Source organism: Chiroxiphia lanceolata, chromosome 2 (assembly GCF_009829145.1).
Source record: "Chiroxiphia lanceolata isolate bChiLan1 chromosome 2, bChiLan1.pri, whole genome shotgun sequence".
Classification (NCBI taxonomy): Eukaryota; Metazoa; Chordata; class Aves; order Passeriformes; family Pipridae; genus Chiroxiphia; species Chiroxiphia lanceolata.
In genome coordinates this window covers 76,055,774-76,066,081 of record NC_045638.1, presented here as the reverse complement: position 1 = coordinate 76,066,081, position 10,308 = coordinate 76,055,774, and the positions used below count along the sequence as shown (strand labels likewise).

The 10,308-nt window shown below is 38.4% G+C and overlaps 1 long non-coding RNA gene across 1 annotated transcript in view; it reads right to left on the bottom strand.

The window, feature by feature from the left end:
• Nucleotides 1-789: 789 nt before the first annotated feature.
• LOC116783042 overlaps nucleotides 790-10,308 on the bottom strand; it is a 23,183-nt gene continuing 13,664 nt past the window's right edge. The window contains exon 3 of the long non-coding RNA XR_004355443.1: nucleotides 790-945. This is a non-coding gene — a long non-coding RNA (uncharacterized LOC116783042). The remainder of the gene's footprint in view (nucleotides 946-10,308) is intronic.

Here is a 10,308-nt window from a genome sequence, read left to right as displayed (position 1 = left end):
ATTGTTGTTTTATCTCATGCTTCTGTTCCTCCAAGTCTTCCTTGACAAAGAATCTGTTACAGAACTTTTCTCCCCTCAAAGAGTTGTACCTTTGTAAGATCAAGCAGTGAAGTTTTCATGGTGCAGAATTTTGCCTAGGATATTCCCAAGAGATTTGAGACCTGCTTTATCTGTTTCCATGAGATGGCATATGTGCTCGGCAAACTCAGCCTCTTCATTTATCAAAGGGAAATTTTTCATTTTTACTCTGAGCATGATTTTCCAATGTATTGGTCTGTTTCACACAGTCTGCTTCTTACATCATTTGCCCTAAATACTGTGGAAGAAGCTTGTGGAAGCTTTTTTTGCTCTTATATTTCTCCAATTTCAGTGTAACCTTTTACTTCCCTTTTGAGAGTGATGATGTCCTTCACATTTTCAAAGTACTGATTCAGATCAGAATTTTGGAATCATTCATACTGCTTTTGCTCAGCCTTGGAGAGGTGCTGTGATTTTTGTGGTAATATGAACATAGATCTTGACAAGCAGGTCATCAAACAATTTTTCAGAAGTTTATACTCCTAACTATTTTATTGACCACACTTACAGTGAAAGTTTGGTCTGATGACTCCTTTTTCTGAGATGTGATTAAAACCAGTTGGTTTTGAGTTTGTGTTCTGTATTTTATTTTGCTTGCATTTTGTGTTGCTCAGTTATACCTTTTACTCCCATTTCTTCTAAGAACTGACCAGACTTGAGAACAGCTTACGGATGGCCATAAGTTGCAATCTTAGCAAATATGCTATTTGACACAAAACTATTTCCTCACTCTTCTGAAAATCACTTATTTGTCTCATGTCTTGCAATCAGCTCTATTAATGCCTTGCACTTATCTGTGTCTCTGCCTGTCTCTTTTTCCAAGTCACTGTATATCACTTGCTCCAATACTCGGTATGTTTACAATGCCTGCAGGAATGAAAAAGCAGAAGACATCGTAAACTAAATAGTTTCCTAATTAACACATTTAATATAAAACACCCCAGCATTTTAGCTTGAGAGAGAGAAAGGAGGAGAAATGTGCTATTCTTGAAAGTGCTCTTCTTGTATTTATCTTGAAGGCACAGTTATACACCTCTGGAAGGTTGCTCTAACTTACACCTCTAGCTCTCTGCAATAGTTTGAAGTGTGTCTTGCTGTACTTATATCCCTTTCAGTCACAGCTCCTTCCCTTTTACACTGTGCTGTTGCTTTCTTTTCAGCCATTTAAGACCAAGTACTATTGTCTGCTTGGCTGCTGAAGCACAGCAAGACTTTGAAACAGTCTCCATGACAATCAGAGATATGCAGCCTGGATCCTAATGGGAGTGATACTGTGACTGCATCCTGCAGAGCAAGGTACGTCTATGCTGGTGCTGGAGGATAAGGGTTAAAAACTGCTGGTTCCTCCCCCCTTTTACGACCGTGCATGGTGGTACCGGAAACCTCTTTGCTCTATGCTGCCAAATATCCCCTTTTCTGGAGATATTCCCCAGGGCCTGATTTTATCTGGTGTGAGGTTTAGAAAGGGATGAGAAATATTAACGGCTGAATGGTTATAATACCATAAAAAATAGAGTTGAAAGTACAGTGCATAGAGATCAAAATGGAATACAGTATCTGGCTGTGACACTTCGAATGCTATCAAAAAAAAGGAATTTATTCCTGCTTTTTATCTTACTTTTTGTTACCTGCAGAGCTGAATTCTTGAAACATCAGCTCCTGCTTATTATGGCAGTATATTGTGTTCTGTTCAGTGTCTTCATGTAAAATGAAGTTTTAAAATACAAGATATGCTAGCTTTATGTACATCAATCATTCATGCAGAATGACGTATTCAAATGCTATGATTTATAAAGTACTGTATGACAATAGACTGTTTTTTTCTTGGCCTTAAGATGTGAAAATAAGGACAAACGTTGTGGAATGAAAATTAACATGAATTCTCTCTGATGAGCAGGATGTAACCTTTTTTCTGATTGCCCATGTTAATGTCTTTGCCCATTGTTTAAATGTGATAGAACAGCTTTAGTCTGATGCTGTTTTAGTCATTATAAATTTCCCTCTTCGAGGCAACCTGCAGTCACATTAGTTTGAGATTCTTTTATTATCAACTTCTTTATATCACATTCGAGCCAAGAAACATAATCAAAAAGCATTCTGAATACTGAAATACTGGACATTTGTACATCAGTTTTTAATGGACTATGTACAAACAGCCATCTAAAGTTAGTAAAGGTGAGAACTATATAGCATGACATATGGTGAATAAAATTGATAATATTGGAACAGTAATGAGAGCTATGTGATGCTTGTGTATCTATTAATATCTTTATCCACATACACCCCCATGTATTCTAAATATATGTACAGTAGCTCTAATTTTCAGCAAGTAAAATGAGAATTCATAATGCAGTAGAATGGAAAGAACATGAAAATGAAAACAAAGGCAAAGCCGCAATAAAACTGAAGCACTTGGGAGGAACAAAAGTAAAAAAGATACCTATTAAAATTCGTTCTTTAAAAGGAGGATTGTGAATGTAGGGAGCTATTTCCAGCAAGAAAACATTTGAGGGAAGCTTCTTGGGGTTTTTTGTGGCAGAAATCACTGACCCTGCATGTGTACTGTGACCATAAAGGCTGTGTCTTGAGGGGTAGTAAGATAAGATAATGTTTGGGCATTTTAGGATGAATAAAAAGCATTTTCTTCATCTTTCTTAACATGCCCTACCAATGCCCTACCTTTAGAAAATTCTCTATGTCTACTTTGACCTTGCCTCCATCTAGATGCTTTGGTCATCTTCCTAGTGAGTCAGCCCTTATGTTTACTGACTTGTGCCAAACACTCCATAGGTTTCCTCTTTATGTATATTTTCCCTTTTACCCCAGCACATTCTCTGAGAGATTTTATCATTCCAAGGTTTCATCTATTTCTTTTCACCAGACTCCCATTCCTTATTTCATTAAGAACACAATTTTACCTGCAAATTCTGCATCTTCTTTTGTGCTGGAAATAGGTTGGAAGTGAATCTCAATTAGGGCTATGTGAGAAATATCCAGAAAAATCTTTTGAGAGCTTGAAATAATCCCAATGCAGAAACTGCTGTAAGTACGTGTTGCTAGGAGGGGAAAAGGACCTGTGGAAATAGGTCCTGGTGGGAGTGAGGTTTGATCTCCACGATCTAGGATAGTATCTCAAACAAAGAATATGCACATCTGGCTCAAAGCCAAGAGAGCTGATTGGGAAAAAGGCCAGGGCAATCAGAAGAAGAACCAGGATGCTAAGAACTGAGCCCAAGGTACAACCAAAAGACTGAGGGAAATAGGAAGACTCAGCACCCCGAGTCTGACATGGGTCTCTGGCCAAGCACAAGCTGCGTAGGTTATATCTGTTACACCTATTGTGAAACTGGTCCAGAGATAAAAGTCTTCTAGGTCTCTTCCACAAACCTGTTCTTGCTGACTTTTTGTTCCTGTTGCTGCCTCTATTTCCATTCTTTTCTTGCTTGCTGATTGCACCTTTTAATGTTAGTATCACGTCCTAGGTCACCACTCACTCTATGTATTTCAAATTTAATCACTTTTTGGGCAACAGACTTTCCAGTGCTCTTATTTGTGCTGTGGTTTTTTAAACTCCCCTGTGGTCTGTGAAAATCTCACCAGAAATGGAGCAGTATTTTCACACGTTTCACCTCAGACTTGCAGAGAACGATTCTTGCTTCTCTGTGTTGCTGCATCTTTATATACACACACACACAATATATCAGCCTTTTCAACTACCATATTCCTTAGAAGCTTGAAAGTAACTTACTGGGTTTTATCCTCATAGTCCTTATGAAGTTTCTGCTATCAATGAAACTTCCTCTAAAAGAAATCATCTTCCAAGCTAATTTTCTTTTCTCTTGTGCTTTGTGGCATTTTTCCAAAGTGATTCTTATTATTTTTGGCCTGTGTTACTAGTTACTCTAATCCCTCTGTCCTTTGTCTCTGGCATCCCTGTTTTTCTTCTCAATTTAGTATCACCAGTGAATTTCATTAATATGTTGTTTAGTCCTCTTTCTAGCTCATTCCAGGCAGAATATTCTGTGATTCTGTGATTACTGAAAGTATTAAAAAGGCAAGACCCAAAACTGATCCTTAAATATTTACCTGTCCATTCTATAAACTGGTATTCTTCTCTTTGTCTATTAGCCTCGTTTTGGTCCTTCATTCTAGACTTCAGACCAAATGAGAAATTATTTTGGCACAAGCAGGTTCAGAGGAGCTTTTTAAGTACTTTTTGTGAAATTTAGGAGGCAGCCTTCCATTTTCATGCTCTCCAGTTTCGTGTCAGTGTAGCTGCCTGCCTTTGAGGGAGAGGATGATCAGACCAATTGTTCAAAAAATATGACTTAAATCCAAGAGTATTATATGTATTCTGTTCCATTAATCCATTACCATCAATTCAGTAATTCCATAAAAAAGTGTTAGCTTTGTCAGGCAAAATCTATTCTTTATAAATCCTGCATCTTATTGCTCATCATTGCACTATTTTCTGCAAATGAAGTGACTATTTCTTAAGACCTTTTCTATTGTTTTAATTTTTTTCCCCAGGGTTAGAAGCTAAATGTTAAGCATTGTAATTGCTAAGAGTTTTCTTCTTCCTTTTATGAATGCTGAGAAAGTGCCACATTTGCTTTTCTGTCCAGCATTGGTAGAAGAAGGACAGATAAAGGTGTAGTTGTCTCCTTCCCTGCTTTAGCATCTCCACACACCTGTGGTGTGCAATTCTAGCCACTTGATGGTGCAGGAAATGTGGTGCAGTGTGGCCATCATTGCTGCTTCTAAATCTCATGACTTTGTAAAACAATTTATGATGAATATTATAGCAGCTTTCAGGGAATCTCTGAAGAATGACTTGTATCGTATGTTTGTTTTCTTAGTGTTTTTGGTTTCAGTTTGTCATGGCCAATTCATTTTTGTCAGGGAAGTGTCAAAGGTCCCCAAAGGATGTGCTACCAGAGTATGAATATCTTATGCCTACATCCCTGTATCAGAAGATGCAGATAGAGATGATCAGGGTATATTTAGTTTAACAGTGCTAGAATTGCCCCATAATTTCTTCCTGACATATTCTGAAGTGGTATCCAAGTTTGAAAGGTAAACTAATCAATGCTTCTGACAGTACTTTGAATCTTATTACCACAGGAGCAATACAACTGTTTTGTAAGTTCCTCTGCTACCCTGTGCATTTGGCCACTCACAGACATGAGCAAATATAATCTCCTTTTTGGTGTAAGATTTTAGCCCAGGCATTTAGAAAGTAAAATAAGGTTGCCTTGAGGTAGGGAAGCGAAGATGTCCAAGAGGCACAGTTTAGTCCCTGGACAGCTGTGGACTTCAGTGCTTGTAGAAGAACACCTTTCTCCTCTCCCAAGAGAAATAAAGGCCTGATGAACGATTTCATCCAGAGCTACATGTCCTAGAATCCTAATCTGAGATGTTAGGAGCTCATCTGAGTCCTCATCTGAAAAAACAAGGTTTACTTTGGAAAACTAGGTTTCTAACTTACTGACTTTCCGCATGAGTAACTTAGATTATAATCCGGTTTTTGTTGTTTTTGCTGAGTGGTACTGAGCAGAGCTTTGCACTGGTGTCCACACCTGTTTAAGCTACAGGGGGGAAAGGACAAGGGCTTTGGTTTTGCTGAGGTTCTGTATCTGTGAATATGTCATGTTCTGGTTTGGGTTCTAGACGTGGCAGACATATTCTTTCAACCATGGCTTCCCATTTACCTCACCATCAAACCAAGAAATCCTTGTGGTATTACTAAATTATTTTCCTTTCTAGTGTTCCACAAAATAAGAACTGTAACAACAAAAAATACAGTTAGCCACTACTGAGCTCACTGATAATTCCAGGCTAAGAAGCCACATTAGCTATGATGGAGAAGGGGTGGGTTTGCTTCACATTTTGAAGTTTGATCACAGAATCACAGAATCATTTAGGTTGGAAAAGACCTCTAAGATCACTCAGAAGTGAATTTACGTCTTGCTCAGTTGTACTCTGATGTTGGAAGGGTGAGGTGTACAACTAGGGAAAGAACCCACTGCAACAATATTCTCCAAAAATACAACTCACCGTGACGCAAGGCAGACTAGAACCTCGGATTTCAAAAATATTAGAAAATATCCTTTTTTGTGTGTGTGTTCACAGTCTTTCAAATTATGTATGTTTATTTCCATTTACACCTATGTATATCTATATATATCTACATATAGTTCTCTGAACTGATCTGCTTATTAATTAAAATCAATACAATGTGTTGTCCACCTCCCCTTCATTGTTTCTATCTCCTCATTCTTCCTTCAAACCCCAAATATAAGGGAGTTTCTTTTTCCTGGTAAATATGCATGATCAAAGGAAGATCAAAGCAAAATCTGAGTTCAGGGTGTGTAATTTTTGGCTGATCAGACACAGACATTTTCCCCTATGTTGAAAGGAAGGTTGGAGGAAGTTAACTATCTGGCTTTAACATTATCTTTGCACTATCAGTTGGCAGTTCAAAGAACTCCTCCCAAATCAGAAATAAACTCTCTTTGCTACCTGGGCATATAAATCACAGGCATCCTTCCAAAATAATCTTACAGGCAGAAATAGAGAGGCATACATGGACCTGTCTGACAGTCTGCTTGGGAGTTTTTTCTGGTCCATTTTTCTCCACTTAGCGGACATCCAGCTAAGTTGATTGAACTGTGGAATAGGGGGGCAAATGCAACAAGAGCAGAAGTTGCTTGCACTGTTTCTGTGGTTTTGCATGTATAGTTTTCTCTAAAGAGGTAGTTGGATCCTAACAAAAGCTAGAAAGAAGTGATTTAGATAGTGTTATGAACTGTGCAGCAGGCAGATTATATGGCCCACACATTTGATATTATTCTACTCTCTGAAAGCTAGACGGTTTTAAGACGTGACATTAACTCCCCCCCGATAATGTTGTTAGCATTAACTGTTATAGCCCTGGCTATACCTCTTGTGCAAATAAAAATCTGATTCTTCCTTTGATCTTACTAAGTTGCTTAAAGCCAAACAAATGTCAGTAATCCTAACATTGTAAAACAATATGTATTTTATCATTAGGAAGAAATGCATTTTGATCAGCAAATATATTGAAGTTTAAACTTCTGAAGAGGTTATAAACAACAATGCATAAAACAGGACATGTTTTAAGATGAATGTATAACAGCAGCTTATAAAATAAACATTTGGAAGTAACTTCCAAATTATCTTCAGAAGTGGAAACAGAAGTGGTAAAAATATTTCAGGCTCCACAAATATGAACACTGATTCAACCAATTAAGAAAACATCTAGAGGATTGTGAGCAAATATAGAGTCTTCAGAAGTTGCTTTAAATGTAGATAACTGAGATCACGTGTACATGTGTAACGGAAGACCCCCCAAAATTTTAGGGAAAATCAGGCAGCATGGTTTCCTGACACGATTATATTTCCTAGTAAATCCCATCAAACCACTGAAATCTAGCAGAAGCTGGTGACTAGAACAAGGATAAAATGTTTCAGATAAAATTACTACCAGAACATAGACCTAAGCATTACCAGGATAGTTAACATTACTTCCAGAATGAGGAAGGTGAAAATCCTGTAGGCTGGTATATAGTAAATGACCCACAGCTTAAACTTCCTTGAAATGCTGGTCTGAACAGAACAGAATGGTTGTTCAACCATTTGTTCCTCTGGTGTAGCTGGAGGTGGTGCTCAGGCTCTGCTTTGAATGGACGGGTCTCATACTGAGATGCCTGAAACCAAGTTCATCTCCAGCAAGGTCAGACTTGGAGAGGCCAAAAAAGGGTCCCTCTGCCTCACTCTGCCATGGGGTATGATCTGACTTGCCTTTCCATCATGAAGATCCTGTTTACAGTATATTTTGTGGGCATCCAAAATGTGTTCATGTATGTTTCCCAAACAGTTTTCTTCAGATTTGCTGGGGGAGCAGATAGAGAAGGAGGGTTCCTGTGCTATCAGGGCACTCCTAAGACTTACTGGTAGAAAAATAAGGCCTCACCTACAATTAGAAAAACCTCATAACTTAAGTAAATGTGTTTATTGACACACAGTGAGCGTATTTTGTAATTTCATTATGAACAATCACCTGTGGAATTTCTGACATTCGCAGACAGAAAAGGCAACGAAGTCACCTACCCTGTTCCTGTCACCTCTGCATCACAGTCAAGCATAGACTTTGACACCTCAAAGAGAGTGTTCATTTGTATCTTCCAATACCTAAAGGTAAAAGGTTTTACTAAGAAAGCTGTGTGAGAAGAATATATTTAAACCAAAACAGAGGAGAAGATTCATGCTGTCTGCTATGTGTGTTTCAAGAAGCTTCTTTTCTGCTTTGGTTTAAATCTATAAAGACCGGAGGATTAGAAACACAGCCAGAGCCAACCAAAACTCCAAGAGGGCACTTTGGTACAGGCCTTAAATTTTCCAATGGAAATAAAAGAGACAGAATATTTTGCTTGTAAAATACAGGCACTAAATGAAAGTGATTGGGTCCTACCACTTAATAAATTACCATCTGCTGAGGCTTCATAAGTGTGTGGGTGCATGCTCTTAGCTCTCCCTGGCTGTAAGATAAAAAATGTGTTAACTTAAACCACCTTCACAGAGCCAAAGTTGGTGTATGTTGGATTTCAGTTCAGCAATGAGCATGTGTATGCTCAGTAACAGGTGGTACCTGTTAAAGTGATATGAACTGTTCACAGATCTCAGATTATGCAGCAATAGGTATACTAGAAGCTAAAGACACAGAAAACTTTTACTGGGCTAAAAACTGTGTAGTTCTATTGATCTGATGCCAACTGAAGATTGAGTCTACTGCACTTAGAGAACAGATACCTACTTTGGCTTCTAAAACTAAAAAAAAAAAAAAAGTTCAAAGAAGTAGTAACTACACAACCTTTTTCTGGCTTTTGTTCTAAGACTCAGGAAAGTTGGTGAGGAGCAAATATTGAACACTTGGATAGAAATAGTAGTAAGAGATTCTCAGCATGGGCAGAAAAAAAGAGGTTCAAACTTTGCCACCTTGGCTCATCTTGCTCAGGTGGAGAAAATGAAAATGGAACAGGGTGAATGTGTGGGCATCCTTCACAAAGACTTCTGGATAGCTTTCCATGCCCACTGAGAGAGTAATCTGTAAGGTTAACAAAAGAACACTGATGATGAAATGCTCAGTTGGTTTGCTAACAGTAACCAGAGATGGCAAATGGGACAGAGGAATGTAGAGAGACAGTGGGATAAGAGTGACAAGTGGCAATATGTTGAGCCTGTTCTGTTTTTGCTATATATAGGAGATAGCAGTTACCATACAGAAGGAAATGTAGAACAAGATGTGCAGATTTGGAGATGATGTGGAACTGACAACCTGAGAAATACCATTCATAAAGGAAGTAAGTTGAAGATGCTGAGAAATCTGCCTTATGCGTAGGATATGAGGAAAGAGCAGGCAGTGCAAAGCAAAGATGGAGAAACCAGAATATGGTGGTACAAACTGTGTTCATTTGCTCATTTGAAATCTTGATAATGTTGCAGGGCAATGACTGAGAAGTCAGAGGGAAGAAAGCCCAGGCCAGAATAGATCACCAGGGCACATTGCAAAGAGCTAAAAATAAGAGAAATACCTTAATTTTCAGATAATAAAGAAAGTTTCTAGATTTGAAGAACAAGCGAGTGAACATTCTTGGAGTCCTTAGTCACTTATGCAGAAATATGCCAAATGGTTTTTCCGTGGTGGAAATTGTAATTAAAAGTGCAAGAGCAGTACTGCACTGGAGGCTTAGCAGCACCCTAGGCAGCTGGCATCAATACCTGACAAGAAGCTAAGAACATATTTCAGCTAGCCACAACGGGAACCTGAAGTTGTATAGCTAATGATTTCAATGCTTCTTCTTGAATTTTAGGACATTTTTCACCTACAACAGTCCACATGTAAAATATCCTGCATGTATTATTCAGCTGTAGAAACAGTTAGAATTCCCTTGAGTATGTATATGCCGTTTGCACAAACTCTGTGTCCTGGTATAATTTATTCTGACTCCACTGTCTTGAAATCACAGCCGTTATTCCTCTACAGGTCAACAAATCTGAAGTGTATCCAAGGCTTCGGATGCAAAATTTTTGGAATGAGAGAATACTGCTGGAGTGTGTATGTGACCCAGTGATGGACACACTCAGCCTACAAAGTTCTCTCATTCATAATACAGGGACTTGGGCTCAGACACAGGGCCTGGAAACTCC